The sequence below is a fragment of the Oncorhynchus keta genome, chromosome 14 (assembly GCF_023373465.1).
Source record: "Oncorhynchus keta strain PuntledgeMale-10-30-2019 chromosome 14, Oket_V2, whole genome shotgun sequence".
NCBI lineage: Eukaryota > Metazoa > Chordata > Actinopteri > Salmoniformes > Salmonidae > Oncorhynchus > Oncorhynchus keta.
Window position 1 is genome coordinate 6087972 of NC_068434.1, and position 16189 is coordinate 6104160.

A 16189-nucleotide genomic window follows, 5' to 3' on the forward strand; every position below is an offset into this window, starting at 1 on the left:
CAAAAATGGAGAGAGAGAAGCAGAATGGAGAGAGAAGCAGAATGGAGAGAGAATCAGAATGGAGAGAGAAAAGAATGGAAAGAGGGCAGAATGGAGAGAAGCAGAATGGTTAGAGAGTATCAGAATTGAGAGAGAGAAGCAGAATGGAGAGAGAGAAGCAGAATGGAGAGAGAGAAGCAGAATGGAGAGAGAAGAATAATGGAGAGAGAGAAGCAGAATGGAGAGAGAGAAGCAGAATGGAGAGAGAGAAGCAGAATGGAGAGAGAATCAGAATGGAGAGAGAGAAGCAGAATGGAGAGAAAAGCAGAAAGGAGAGAGAGAAGCAGAATGGAGAGAGAGAAGAATGGAGAGAGAGAAGCAGAATGGAGAGAGAATCATAATGGAGAGAGAGAAGCAGAATGGAGAGAGAAGCAGAATGGAGAGAGAAAAGCAGAATGGAGAGAGAAGCAGAATGGAGAGAGAGAAGCAGAATGAGAAGAAGAGAGAGAAGCAGAATGGAGAGAAAGCAGAATGGAGTGAGAAAAGCAGAATGGAGAGAGAGAAGCAGAATGAGAGAGAGAGAAGCAGAATGGAGAGAGAATCAGAATGGAGAGAGAGAAGCAGAATGGAGAGAGAGAAGCAGAATGGAGAGAGAGAAGCAGAATGGAGAGAGAATCAGAATGGAGAGAGAGAAGCAGAATGGAGAGAGAAGCAGAATGGGAGAGAGAAGCAGAATGGAGAGAGAGAAGCAGAATGAGAGAGAGAAGCAGAATGGAGAGAGAAGCAGAATGGAGAGAGAGAAAAATGCAGAATGGAGAGAGAAGCAGAATGGAGAGAGAAGAAGCAGAATGGAGAGAGAAGAAGCAATGGAGAGAGAAGCAGAATGGAGAGAGAGAAGCAGAATGGAGAGAGAGAAGAATGGAGAGAGAAAAGCAGAATGGAGAAGCAGAATGAGAGAGAGAGAGAAGCAGAATGGAGAGAGAAAGAATGGAGAGAGAGAAGAATGGAGGAGAGAAGCAGAATGGAGAGAGAGAGAAGAATGGAGAGAGAGAAGAATGGAGAGAGAGAAGCAGAATGGAGAGAGAGAAGGAGAGAGAGAAGCAGAATGGAGAGAGAAGCAGAAGAGAGAGAAGAGAGAGAGAGAAGAATAGAGAGAGAGAAGCAGAGAGAGAGAGAATGAGAGAGAGAAGAATGAGAGAGAAGCAGAATGGCAGAAGAGAATGGAGAGAGAGAAGCAGAATCGAGAGAGAAGCAGAATGGAGAGAGAGAAGAATAGAGAGAGAAGCAGAATGAGAGAGAATGGAGAATGGATCAGAAAAGAATGGAGAGAGAGAAGAATAGAGAGAGAGAAGCAGAATGGAGAGAGAATCAGAATGGAGAGAAAAGAATGGAGAGAGAGAAGCAGAATGGGAGAGAAGCAGAATGGAGGAGAGAAGCAGAATGGAGAGAGAGAAGCAGAATGGAGAGAGAGAGAAGCAGAATGGAGAGAGAATCAGAATGGAGAGAGAAGCAGAATGGAGAGAGAGAAGCAGAATGGAGAGAGAAGCAGAATGGAGAGAGAGAGAGAAGAATGGAGAGAGAAAAGCAGAATGGAGAGAGAAGCAGAATGGAGAGAGAGAGAAGCAGAATGGAGAGAGAAGAATGGCAGAATGGAGAGAGAGAATGGAGAATGGAGAGAGAGAAGAATGGAGAGAGAAAAGCAGAATGGAGAGAGAAGCAGAATGAGAGAGAGAGAAGCAGAATGGAGAGAGAAAAGAATGGAGAGAGAGAAGAATGGAGAGAGAAGCAGAATGGAGAGAGAGAAGAATGGAGAGAGAGAAGAATGGAGAGAGAGAAGCAGAATGGAGAGAGAAGAATAGAGAAGCAGAATGGAGAGAAGCAGAATGAGAGAGAGAATGGAGAGAGAGAAGAATAGAGAGAGAGAAGCAGAATGGAGTGAGAAAAGCAGAATGGAGAGAGAAGCAGAATGGAGAGAGAGAAGCAGAATGGAGAGAGAGAAGCAGAATGGAGAGAGAAGCAGAATGGAGAGAGAGAAGCAGAATGGAGAGAGAGAAGCAGAATGGAGAGAGAATCAGAATGGAGAGAGAGAAGCAGAATGGAGAGAGAAGCAGAATGGAGAGAGAAGCAGAATGGAGAGAGAGAAGCAGAATGGAGAGAGAGAAGAATGGAGGAGAAGCAGAATGGAGAGAGAGAGAAGCAGAATGAGAGAGAAGCAGAATGGAGAGAGAGAAGCAGAATGGAGAGAGAGAAGCAGAATGGAGAGAGAGAAGAGAGAGAGAAAGCAGAATGGAGAGAGAATCAGAATGGAGAGAAAAGCAGAATGGAGAGAGAGAAGCAGAATGGAGAGAGAGAAGCAGAATGGAGAGAGAAGCAGAATGGAGAATGGAGAGAGAAGCAGAATGGAGAGAGAGAAGCAGAATGGAAAAGAAGAGAGAGAGAAGAATGGAGAGAGAGAAGCAGAATGGAAGAGAGAATGAATGGGAGAGAGAGAAGAATGGAGAGAGAGAAGCAGAATGGAGAAGAGAAGAATAGAGAGAGAGAAGCAGAATGGAGAGAGAAGCAGAATGGAGAGGAGAAGAGAGAAGCAGAATGAGAGAGAGAAGCAGACTGGAGAGAGAATGGAGAGAGAGAAGAATAGAGAGAGAAGCAGAATGGCGAGAGAGAATGGAGAGAGAGAAGCAGAATGGAGAGAGAAGCAGAATGGAGAGAGAGAAGAATAGAGAGAGAAGCAGAATGGAGAGAGAATCAGAATGGAGAGAGAAAAGAATGGAGAGAGAGAAGAATGGAGAGAGAGAATCAGAATGGAGAGAGAAAAGAATGGAGAGAAAATCAGAATGGAGAGAGAAGCAGAATGGAGAGAAAAGCAGAATGGAGAGAGAGAAGCAGAATGGAGAGAGAGAAGCAGAATGGAGAGAGAATCATAATGGAGAGAGAGAAGCAGAATGGAGATAGAGAAGCAGCATGGAGAGAGAGAAGGCATGGAGAGAGAGAAGCAGAATGGAGAGAGAAGCAGAATGGAGAGAAGCAGAATGGAGCGAGAATCAGAATGGAGAGAGAGAAGCAGAATGGAGAGAGAAGCAGAATGGAGAGAGAGAAGCAGAATGGAGAGAAGCAGAATGAGAGAGAGAAGCAGAATGGAGTGAGAGAAGCAGAATGGAGAGAGAGAAGCAGAATGGAGAGAGAAGCAGAATGGAGAGAGAAAATGCAGAATGGAGAGAGAAGCAGAATGGAGAGAGAGAAGCAGAATGGAGAGAGAGAATGAGAGAAAATCAGAATGGAGAGAGAAGCAGAATGGAGAGAGAGAAGCAGAATGGAGAGAGAGAAGCAGAATGGAGAGAGAGAAGAATGGAGAGAGAATCATAATGGAGAGAGAGAAGCAGAATGGAGATAGAGAAGCAGCATGGAGAGAGAGAAGCAGCATGGAGAGAGAGAAGCAGAATGGAGAGAGAAGCAGAATGGAGAGAGAAGCAGAATGGAGAGAGAAGCAGAATGGAGAGAGAGAAGCAGAATGGAGAGAGAATCAGAATGGAGAGAGAGAAGCAGAATGGAGAGAGAAGCAGAATGGAGAGAGAGAAGCAGAATGGAGTGAGAGAAGCAGAATGGAGAGAGAGAAGCAGAATGGAGAGAGAAGCAGAATGGAGAGAAAATGCAGAATGGAGAGAGAAGCAGAATGGAGAGAGAGAGAAGCAGAATGGAGAGAGAGAGAAGCAGAATGGAGAGAGAGAAGCAGAATGGAGAGAGAGAAGCAGAATGGAGAGAGAGAAGAATGGAGAGAGAGAAGAATGGAGAGAGAGAAGCAGAATGGAGAGAGAAGCAGAATGGAGAGAGAAGCAGAATGGAGAGAGAAGCAGAATGGAGAGAGAAGCAGAATGGAGAGAGAAAATGCAGAATGGAGAGAGAAGCAGAATGGAGAGAGAGAGAAGCAGAATGGAGAGAGAGAGAAGCAGAATGGAGAGAGAAGCAGAATGGGAGAGAGAAGCAGAATGAGAGAGAGAAGAATGAGAGAGAGAAGAATGGAGAGAGAGAAGCAGAATGGAGAGAAGCAAAATGGAGGAGAGAAGCAGAATGGAGAGAGAAGCAGAATGGAGAGAGAATCAGAATGGAGAGAGAAAAGAATGGAAAGAGGGAATACGAATGGAGAGAGAAGCAGAATGGTTAGAGAGTATCAGAATCGAGAGAGAGAAGCAGAATGGAGAGAGAGAAGCAGAATGGAGAGAGAGAAGCAGAATGGAGAGAGAAGAATAATGGAGAGAGAGAAGCAGAATGGAGAGAGAGAAGCAGAATGGAGAGAGAGAAGCAGAATGGAGAGAGAGAAGCAGAATGGCGAGAGAATCAGAATGGAGAGAGAGAAGCAGAATGGAGAGAGAGAAGCAGAATGGAGAGAGAATCAGAATGGAGAGAGAAAAGAATGGAGAGAGAGAAGAATGGAGAGAGAGAATCAGAATGGAGAGAGAGAATGGAGAGAAAATCAGAATGGAGAGAGAAGCAGAATGGAGAGAAAAGCAGAATGGAGAGAGAGAAGCAGAATGGAGAGAGAGAAGCAGAATGGAGAGAGAGAAGAATGGAGAGAGAATCATAATGGAGAGAGAGAAGCAGAATGGAGATAGAGAAGCAGCATGGAGAGAGAGAAGCAGCATGGAGAGAGAGAAGCAGAATAGAGAGAGAAGCAGAATGGAGAGAGAAGCAGAATGGAGAGAGAGAAGCAGAATGGAGAGAGAGAAGCAGAATGGAGAGAGAATCAGAATGGAGAGAGAAAAGCAGAATGGAGAGAGAAGCAGAATGGAGAGAGAGAAGCAGAATGGAGTGAGAGAAGCAGAATGGAGAGAGAGAAGCAGAATGGAGAGAGAAGCAGAATGGAGAGAGAAAATGCAGAATGGAGAGAGAAGCAGAATGGAGAGAGAGAGAAGCAGAATGGAGAGAGAGAGAAGCAGAATGGAGAGAGAGAAGCAGAATGGAGAGAGAAAAGCAGAATGGAGAGAGAGAAGAATGGAGAGAGAGAAGAATGGAGAGAGAGAAGCAGAATGGAGAGAGAAGCAGAATGGAGAGAGAGAAGCAGAATGGAGAGAGAAGCAGAATGGAGAGAGAAGCAGAATGGAGAGAGAAAATGCAGAATGGAGAGAGAAGCAGAATGGAGAGAGAGAGAAGCAGAATGGAGAGAGAGAGAAGCAGAATGGAGAGAGAGAAGCAGAATGGAGAGAGAGAAGCAGAATGGAGAGAGAGAAGAATGGAGAGAGAGAAGAATGGAGAGAGAGAAGCAGAATGGAGAGAGAAGCAAAATGGAGAGAGAGAAGCAGAATGGAGAGAGAAGCAGAATGGAGAGAGAATCAGAATGGAGAGAGAAAAGAATGGAAAGAGGGAATACGAATGGAGAGAGAAGCAGAATGGTTAGAGAGTATCAGAATCGAGAGAGAGAAGCAGAATGGAGAGAGAGAAGCAGAATGGAGAGAGAGAAGCAGAATGGAGAGAGAAGAATAATGGAGAGAGAGAAGCAGAATGGAGAGAGAGAAGCAGAATGGAGAGAGAGAAGCAGAATGGAGAGAGAGAAGCAGAATGGCGAGAGAATCATAATGGAGAGAGAGAAGCAGAATGGAGAGAGAAGCAGAATGGAGAGAGAAAAGCAGAATGGAGAGAGAAGCAGAATGGAGTTAGAGAGAAGCAGAATGGAGAGAGAAGAATCGAGAGAGAGAAGCAGAATGAGAGAGAAGCAGAATGGAGGAGAAAAGCAGAATGGAGAGAGAGAGAAGCAGAATGGAGAGAGAGAAGCAGAATGGAGAGAGAGAAGCAGAATGGAGAGAGAAGCAGAATGGAGAGAGAGAAGCAGAATGGAGAGAGAAGCAGAATGGAGAGAGAATCAGAATGGAGAGAGAGAAGCAGAATGGAGAGAGAAGCAGAATGGGGAGAGAGAAGCAGAATGGAGAGAGAGAAGCAGAATGGAGAGAGAGAAGCAGAATGGAGAGAGAAGCAGAATGGAGAGAGAAAATGCAGAATGGAGAGAGAAGCAGAATGGAGAGAGAGAGAAGCAGAATGGAGAGAGAGAGAAGCAGCATGGAGAGAGAGAAGCAGAATGGAGAGAGAGAAGCAGAATGGAGAGAGAGAAGAATGGAGAGAGAAAAGCAGAATGGAGAGAGAAGCAGAATGGAGAGAGAGAGAAGCAGAATGGAGAGAGAAAAGAATGGAGAGAGAGAAGAATGGAGAGAGAGAAGCAGAATGGAGAGAGAGAGAAGAATGGAGAGAGAGAAGAATAGAGAGAGAAGCAGAATGGCGAGAGAGAATGGAGAGAGAGAAGCAGAATCGAGAGAGAAGCAGAATGGAGAGAGAGAAGAATAGAGAGAGAAGCAGAATGGAGAGAGAATCCGAATGGAGAGAGAAAAGAATGGAGAGAGAGAAGAATAGAGAGAGAGAAGCAGAATGGAGAGAGAATCAGAATGGAGAGAGAAAAGAATGGAGAGAGAGAAGCAGAATGGAGAGAGAAGCAGAATGGAGGGAGAGAAGCAGAATGGAGAGAGAGAAGCAGAATGGAGAGAGAGAAGCAGAATGGAGAGAGAATCAGAATGGAGAGAGAAGCAGAATGGAGAGAGAGAAGCAGAATGGAGAGAGAAGCAGAATGGAGAGAGAAGCAGAATGGAGAGAGAGAAGAATGGAGAGAGAGAAGAATGGAGAGAGAGAAGCAGAATGGAGAGAGAGAAGCAGAATGGAGAGAGAAGCAGAATGGAGAGAGAGAAGAATGGAGAGAGAGAAGAATGGAGAGAGAGAAGCAGAATGGAGAGAGAAGCAGCATGGAGAGAGAGAAGCAGAATGGAGATAGAGAAGAATGGAGAGAGAGAATAATGCAGAGATAGAAGAATAGAGAGAGAGAGAAGCAGAATGGAGAGAGAGAAGAATAGAGAGAGAGAAGCAGAATGGAGAGAGAAGCAGAATGGAGAGAAGCAGAATGGAGAGAGAAGCAGAATGGAGAGAAGCAGAATGGAGAGAGAGAAGCAGAATGGAGAGAGAATGGAGAGAGAGAAGCAGAATGGAGAGAGAAGCAGAATGGAGAGAGAAGAGAGAGAGAGAAGAATAGAGAGAGAGAAGCAGAATGGAGAGATAATGGAGAGAGAGAAGAATAGAGAGAGAGAAGCAGAATGGAGAGAGAGAATGGAGAGAGAAGCAGAATGGAGAGAGAGAAGAGAGAGAGAGAAGAATAGAGAGAGAGAAGCAGAATGGAGAGAGAATCAGAATGGAGATAGAGAAGAATAGAGAGAGAGAAGAATAGAGAGAGAAGCAGAATGGATAGAGAGAATGGAGAGAGCAGAATAGAGAGAGAGAAGCAGACTGGAGACAGAGAATGGAGAGAGAGAAGAATGGAGAGAGAGAAGCAGAATGGAGAGAGAGAATGGAGAGAGAGAAGCAGAATGGAGAGAGAGAATGGAGAGAGAGAAGCAGAATGGAGAGAGAGAAGAGAGAGAGAGAAGAATAGAGAGATAGAAGCAGAATGGAGAGAGAATCAGAATGAGAGAGAAGGGCTGATTCAGCCCGCAGAAGAACAGTGAGGAGCCGTGAGAGCAGAGGAGATGTGGGAGGAGTTTTACACCATGCGGTAGAGTAGAAAAACTAGGGGGAAAAAGTCTGTTTCCATCCATATAGTAACTCTCAAGAATTTCACTTCACATACAAAAACCTCAAAAGTTCCTCATCTGCATAAAAGCTGGTGCCAGAATGATGCCCTTTCCACTTTACAGTGACCGTCTCATACTGTGAGAAACTTAACAACACCAGCTCCCTGTTTGGTATTTAAAAAGCCATGTGGAAACACATGCAGTGTCTTTTATGTCCAGGCTCTAGACCGGACTAATATATAACAATAACAGCAGCCCCACATACCTCTGGTTTTAGACCTAACTACCAGTAGGATCCCCTTCCATGGCTGGCCTTGACCACACCCCTTTAGCTTCCCAAGGCTACTCCCCTATTCACCACGTCGTGTAGCACTTTTTCAGCAGGCGACACGCCCCTTTTATGGAAAACACAACTGGAGAGAGAGAACACCCAATCAGAAGAGAACTGCACACCCACCAGAACCAATCAATGAGAAGCTGCAGGTCACAATGGATACATTCCCCTTGCAGGGTGTTTATCAAATGAATCGCTTTCTGGGAGATACAAAGTCTTCAGACCCTCTTGACTACAGCCTGAATTAAAAAACGTATTAAATATTTATTATTTTCCCTCACCCATCTACACACAATACCCCATAATGACAACGTGAAAACATGTTTTTTTTTTTTTTCTTCTTCATTAAATTCAGAAATATCACGTTTACATAAGTATTCACACCCCTGAGCCAATACTTATAGAAGCACCTTTGGCCAGGGATTAAAGCTGTGAGTCTTTCTGGGTTGCAACATTTGCCCGTTATTATTTTCAGAATTCTTTAAACTCTGTCAAGTTGGTTGTTGATCATTGCTAGACAACCATCTTCAGGTCTTTACCATTGATTTTCAAGCAGATTTAAGGCAAAACTGTAACTTGGCCCCTCAGGAACATTCACTGTCTTCTTGGTGAGCAACTCCAGTGTAGATTTGGCCTTGTGTTTTAGGTTATTGTCCTGCTGAAAGGTAAATTCATCTCCCAGTGTCTGGTGGAAAGCAGACTGAACCAGGTTATTGTCCTGCTGAAAGGTGAATTCATCTCCCAGTGTCTGGTGGAAAGCAGACTGAACCAGGTTATTGTCCTGCTGAAAGGTGAATTCATCTCCCAGTGTCTGGTGGAAAACAGACTGAACCAGGTTATTGTCCTGCTGAAAGGTGAATTCATCTCCCAGTGTCTGGTGGAAAACAGACTGAACCAGGTTATTGTCCTGCTGAAAGGTGAATTCATCTCCCAGTGTCTGGTGGAAAGCAGACTGAACCAGGGTTTTCCTCTGATTTGGCCTGTGTTTAGCTCCCTTCCGTTTATTTTTTGTTTATCCTGGAAAAACTCCCCAGCCCTTAACGATTACAAGCACACCCATAACATGATGCAGCCACCACTATGCTTGAACATATGGAGACTCTGTAACGTGTTGCATTGGGATTTGACCCCAAACACACAACACTTGGTCTTCAGTTCATTCGTTTTGCCAGTTTGTTTTCAGTATTACTTTCATGCCTCGATGTTTGGGAATCGTTTCTGTACAAGCTTCCTACTTTTCACTCTGTCAATTAGGATAGTATTGTAGAGTAACTTCAACATTGTTGATCCCATCCTCAGTTTTCTCCTATCACAGCGATTCAACTCTGTAACTGTTTTTAAAGTCACCATGGGCCTCATGGGTGAAATCCCTGAGCAGTTTCCTTCCTCTCTGGCAACTAAGTTAGGAAGGACATCTGTATCTTTGTAGCGACTGGGTGTATTGATACACCATCCAAAGTGGAATTAATAACTTCACCATGCTCAAATGGATGTTGAATGTCTCCTTTTTTTAAATAGTTTCCCATCTACCAATAGGTGACCTTCTTTGCGAAGCATTGGGAAAACCTCCTGGTCTTTGTGGTTGAATCTGTGTTTGAAATTCACTGCTTGACTGAGGGACCTTAACAGATAATTGTATGTGTGGGGGTACAGAGATGAGATAGTCATTAAATAAATCACGTTAAACACTATTATTGCACACAGAGTGAGTCCATGCAACTTATTATGTGACTTGTTAAGCACATTTTTAATCCTTAACTTAACTAGGCTTACCATAACAAAGGGGTTGAATAATTATTGAGTCAAGACATTTCAGCTTTTTATTTTTAATTAAGTTGTAAAGAAATAAATTAAAACATATTTACACTTTGACATCGTGGGCTGTTGTGTGTAGGCCATTTTAATCCATTTTAAATTCAGGCTGTAACACAAAAAAATGATGAAGGGGTGTGAATAGTTTCTGAAGGTTCAGGAAAACGGTCTGAAAACAAGTTCTTATCTGAATGTGTCCAACCAATTAAAAAACTTCTAATCACAATGTTTTCAAAGTGTTTTAGTGGGCCTCAACACGACCAACGTAAAAACAGATTCAGAGGACCTGCAACGTGATGGGTTTTGTTCCCTGGACCACCCATACTGTAAAATATATCCACATATAACTAACCGTAAGTCACTTTTGATAAAGGCATCTGCTAAATGACATTATTTGTGGGACAGCAAGACTACAACACACTACACAGTCCATACAGCAGGCTATGGTCATTGATGCCTCCAATAGATTAAAGTACTACTAGGACTGTACAACAGAGGTTTTCAAAGTGTTTTAGTGGGCCTCAACACGACCAACGTAAAAACAGATTCAGAGGAACATCGTTCCCGACCTTCAGGAGAACGTTTACCACCAAGGGTCAAAGGGCAACCAAACATCTGGTGTTCTCAACATGCCACATCACGCCACGCCATACCCCACCGAGTAGAGTGGCTTGTGTTCCACATGGCACCCTTTCCCTACATAGTAGTGCACTACTTTGGACCAGGGCCAATAGTAGTGCACTACTTTGGACCAGGGCCAATAGTAGTGCACTACTTTAGACCAGGACCAATAGTAGTGCACTACTTTGGACCAGGGCCAATAGTAGTGCACTACTTTGGACCAGGACCAATAGTAGTGCACTACTTTAGACCAAGACCAATAGTAGTGCACTACTTTGAACCAGCGCCCAGGGTGTCATTTGGGATTACATACCATACTTCAGGAAAGACTGCGGTCGGTGCTGAACCGAGACATGGCACCTCTAACCAAGTATTTGTCCAAATGGCACACTATTTGTCCCAAAGGGCTCCCCAGACTATTTGCATTGCCCCCACCCCCTCTTCTACACTGCTGCTCTGTTATCAACATCTATGCATAATCACAGGCTTGATTACCAACAACGACGAGACGGCCTACAGGGAGGAGGTGAGGGCCCTCGGAGTGTGGTGTCAGGAAAATAACTTCACACTCAACGTCAAAAAAACTAAGGAGATGATTGTGGACTTTAGGAAACAGCAGAGGGAACACCCCTATCCACATCGATGGAACAGTAGTGTGGAAGGTAGCAAGTTTTAAGTTCCTCGGCGTACACATCACAGACAAACTGAATTGGTCCACACACACAGACAGCATCGTGAAGAAGGCGCAGCAGCGCCTCTTCAACCTCAGGAGGCTGAAGAAATTCGGCTTGTCACCAAAAGCACTCACAAACTTCTACAGATGCACAATCGAGAGCATCCTGGCGGGCTGTATCACCGCCTGGTACGGCAACTGCTCCGCCTCAACCGTAAGGCTCTCCAGAGGGTAGTGAGGTCTGCACAACGCATCACCGGGGGCAAACTACCTGCCCTCCAGGACACCTACACCACCCGATGTTACAGGAAGGCCATAAAGATCATCAAGGACAACAACCCCGAGCCACTGCCTGTTCACCCCGCTATCATCCAGAAGGCGAGGTCAGTACAGGTGCATCAAAGCTGGGACCGAGAGACTGAAAAACAGCTTCTATCTCAAGGCCATCAGACTGTTAAACAGCCACCACTAACATTGAGTGGCTGCTGCCAACACACTGACATTGACACTGACTCAACTCCAGCCACTTTAATAATGGGAATTGATGGGAATGATGTAAATATATCACTAGCCACATTAAACAATGCTACCTTATATAATGTTACTTACCCTACATTATTCATCTCATATGCATACGTATATACTGTACTCTATATCATCGACTGCATCCTTATGTAATACATGTATCACTAGCCACTTTAACTATGCCACTTTGTCTACACACTCATCTCATATGTATATACTGTACTCGATACCATCTACTGTATGCTGCTCTGTACCATCACTCATTCATATATCCTTATGTACATATTCTTTATCCCCTTACACTGTGTATAAGACAGTAGTTTAGGAATTGTTAGTTCGATTACTTGTTGGTTATTACTGCATTGTCGGAACTAGAAGCACAAGCATTTCGCTACGCTCGCATTAACATCTGCTAACCATGTGTATGTGACAAATCAAATTTGATTTCATTTGATTTCATTTAATAACTCTACCTACTTCAACTACCTCAACACCGGTACCCCTGTATATAGCCTACACATTGACTCTGTACCGTAACACCCTGTATAAAGCCTCCACATTGACTCTGTACCGTAATACCCTGTATATAGCCTCCACATTGACTCTGTACCGGTACCCTCTGTATATAGCCTCCACATTGACTCTGTATCGGTACCCCCTGTATATAGTCTCCACATTGACTCTGTACCGGTACCCCCTGTATAGAGCCTCCACATTGACTCTGTACCGTAACACCCTGTATATAGTCTCCACATTGACTCTGTACCGGTACCCTCTGTATATAGCCTCCACATTGACTCTGTATCGGTACCCCCTGTATATAGTCTCCACATTGACTCTGTACCGGTACCCCCTGTATAGAGCCTCCACATTGACTCTGTACCGTAACACCCTGTAAATAGCCTCCACATTGACTCTGTATCGGTACCCCTGTATATAGTCTCCACATTGACTCTGTACGGTACCCCCTGTATAGAGCCTCCACACTGACTCTGTACCGGTACCCCTGTATTTAGCCTCCACATTGACTCTGTACCGGTACCCCCTGTATATAGCCTCCACATTGACTCTGTACCAGTACCCCTGTATATAGTCTCCACATTGACTCTGTACCGGTACCCCCTGTATATAGCCTCCACATTGACTCTGTACCGGTACCCCCTGTATATAGCCTCCACACTGACTCTGTACCGGTACCCCTGTATATAGCCTCCACATTGACTCTGTACCGGTACCCCCTGTATATAGCCTCCACATTGACTCTGTACCGGTACCCCCTGTATATAGCCTCCACATTGACTCTGTACCGGTACCCCTGTATATAGCCTCCACACTGACTCTGTACCGGTACCCCCTGTATATAGCCTCCACACTGACTCTGTACCAGTACCCCTGTATATAGCCTCCACACTGACTCTGTACCGGTACCCCCTGTATATAGCCTCCACACTGACTCTGTACCGGTACCCCCTGTATATAGCCTCCACATTGACTCTGTACCGGTACCCCTGTATATAGCCTCCACATTGACTCTGTACCGGTACCCCCTGTATATAGCCTCCACACTGACTCTGTACCGGTACCCCCTGTATATAGCCTCCACATTGACTCTGTACCGGTAACCCCTGTATATAGCCTCCACATTGACTCTGTACCGGTACCCCTGTATATAGCCTCCACATTGACTCTGTACCAGTTCCCCCTGTATATAGCCTCCACATTGACTCTATACCGGTACCCCTGTATATAGCCTCCACACTGACTCTGTACCGGTACCCCCTGTATATAGCCTCCACACTGACTCTGTACCAGTACCCCTGTATATAGCCTACACACTGACTCTGTACCGGTACCCCTGTATATAGCCTCCACATTGACTCTGTACCGGTACCCCCTGTATATAGCCTCCACATTGACTCTGTACCGGTACCCCCTGTATATAGCCTCCACACTGACTCTGTACCGGTACCCCCTGTATATAGCCTCCACATTGACTCTGTACCGGTACCCCCTGTATATAGCCTCCACACTGACTCTGTACCGGTACCCCCTGTATATAGCCTCCACATTGACTCTGTACCGGTAACCCCTGTATATAGCCTCCACATTGACTCTGTACCGGTACCCCCTGTATATAGCCTCCACATTGACTCTGTACCAGTTCCCCTGTATATAGCCTCCACATTGACTCTGTACCGGTACCCCCTGTATATAGCCTCCACACTGACTCTGTACCGGTACCCCCTGTATATAGCCTCCACACTGACTCTGTACCAGTACCCCTGTATATAGCCTCCACACTGACTCTGTACCGGTACCCCCTGTATATAGCCTCCACATTGACTCTGTACCGGTACCCCTGTATATAGCCTCCACATTGACTCTGTACCGGTACCCCTGTATATAGCCTCCACATTGACTCTGTACCAGTACCCCTGTATATAGCCTCCACATTGACTCTGTACCAGTACCCCTGTATATAGCCTCCACACTGACTCTGTACCGGTACCCCCTGTATATAGCCTCCACACTGACTCTGTACCGGTACCCCTGTATATAGCCTCCACACTGACTCTGTACCGGTACCCCCTGTATATAGCCTCCACATTGACTCTGTACCAGTTCCCCCTGTATATAGCCTCCACATTGACTCTGTACCGGTACCCCCTGTATATAACCTCCACACTGACTCTGTACCGGTACCCCCCTGTATATAGCCTCCACATTGACTCTGTACCGGTACCCCCTGTATATAGCCTCCACATTGACTCTGTACCAGTACCCCTGTATATAGCCTCCACACTGACTCTGTACCGGTACCCCTGTATATAGCCTCCACACTGACTCTGTACCGGTACCCCCTGTATATAGCCTCCACACTGACTCTGTACCGGTACCCCCTGTATATAGCCTCCACATTGTCTCTGTACCGGTACCCCTGTATATAGCCTCCACACTGACTCTGTACCGGTACCCCCCGTATATAGCCTCCACATTGACTCTGTACCGGTACCCCTGTATATAGCCTCCACATAGACTCTGTACCGGTACCCCCTGTATATAGTCTCCACATTGACTCTGTACCGGTACCCCTGTATATAGCCTCCACACTGACTCTGTACCGGTACCCCCTGTATATAGCCTCCACATTGACTCTGTACCTGTACCCCTGTATATAGCCTCCACATTGACTCTGTACCAGTTCCCCCTGTATATAGCCTCCACATTGACTCTGTACCTGTACCCCTGTATATAGCCTCCACATTGACTCTGTACCAGTTCCCCTGTATATAGCCTCCACACTGACTCTGTACCTGTACCCCCTGTATATAGCCTCCACACTGACTCTGTACCTGTACCCCTGTATATAGCCTCCACATTGACTCTGTACTGGTACCCCTGTATATAGCCTCCACATTGACTCTGTACCGGTACCCCCCTGTATATAGCCTCCACACTGACTCTGTACCGGTACCCCTGTATATAGCCTCCACACTGACTCTGTACCGGTACCCCCTGTATATAGCCTCCACATTGACTCTGTACCGGTACCCCCTGTATATAGCCTCCACACTGACTCTGTACCGGTGCCCCCTGTATATAGCCTCCACACTGACTCTGTACCGGTACCCCTGTATATAGCCTCCACACTGACTCTGTACCGGTACCCCTGTATATAGTCTCCACATTGACTCTGTACCGGTACCCCCTGTATATAGCCTCTACATTGACTCTGTACCAGTACCCCCTGTATATAGCCTCCACATTGACTCTGTACCGGTACCCCCTGTATATAGCCTCCACATTGACTCTGTACCAGTTCCCCCTGTATATAGCCTCCACACTGACTCTGTACCGGTACCCCTGTATATAGCCTCCACATTGACTCTGTACCGGTACCTCCTGTATATAGCCTCCACATTGACTCTGTACCGGTACCTCCTGTATATAGCCTCCACATTGACTCTGTACCGATACCCCCTGTATATAGACCCTCTATTGTTATTTACTGCTGCTCTTTAACTATTTGTTTTTCTAATCTCATACTTTTCGTTGTTGTTCGTATTTTTCTTAAAACTGCATTGCTGGTTAAGGGCTTGTAAGTCAGTATTTCACCCTATAGCCATTAAACACCTGTTGTATTCAGCGCATGTGACAAATAAGATTTGATTTGATTTCTTTCCTATATAGAGCACTACGGATCGCTATGCGCCTGGTCTAAGGTAGTGCACTACACACGGAACAGGGTGCATTTTGGGATGCAGATGGAGACATGGCAGCTATGACCTCCAACCCCAAAATATATTAAATAGCGTTTGGATGACAACAGTCTCCTGATTCCTGATTTTTGTTGCCACAACAGTTTTCCCTAAACAGGAAGGGGATAAAGAACACACAGTAGTCTTTGCCCTAAACAGGAAGGGGATAAAGAACACACAGTAGTCTTAGCCCTAAACAGGAAGGGGATAAAGAACACACAGTAGTCTTAGCCCTAAACAGGAAGGGGATAAAGAACACACAGTAGTCTTGGCCCTAAACAGGAAGGGGATAAAGAACACACAGTAGTCTTGGCCCTAAACAGGAAGGAGATAAAGAACACACAGTAGTCTTGGCCCTAAACAGGAAGGGGATAAAGAACACACAGTAGTC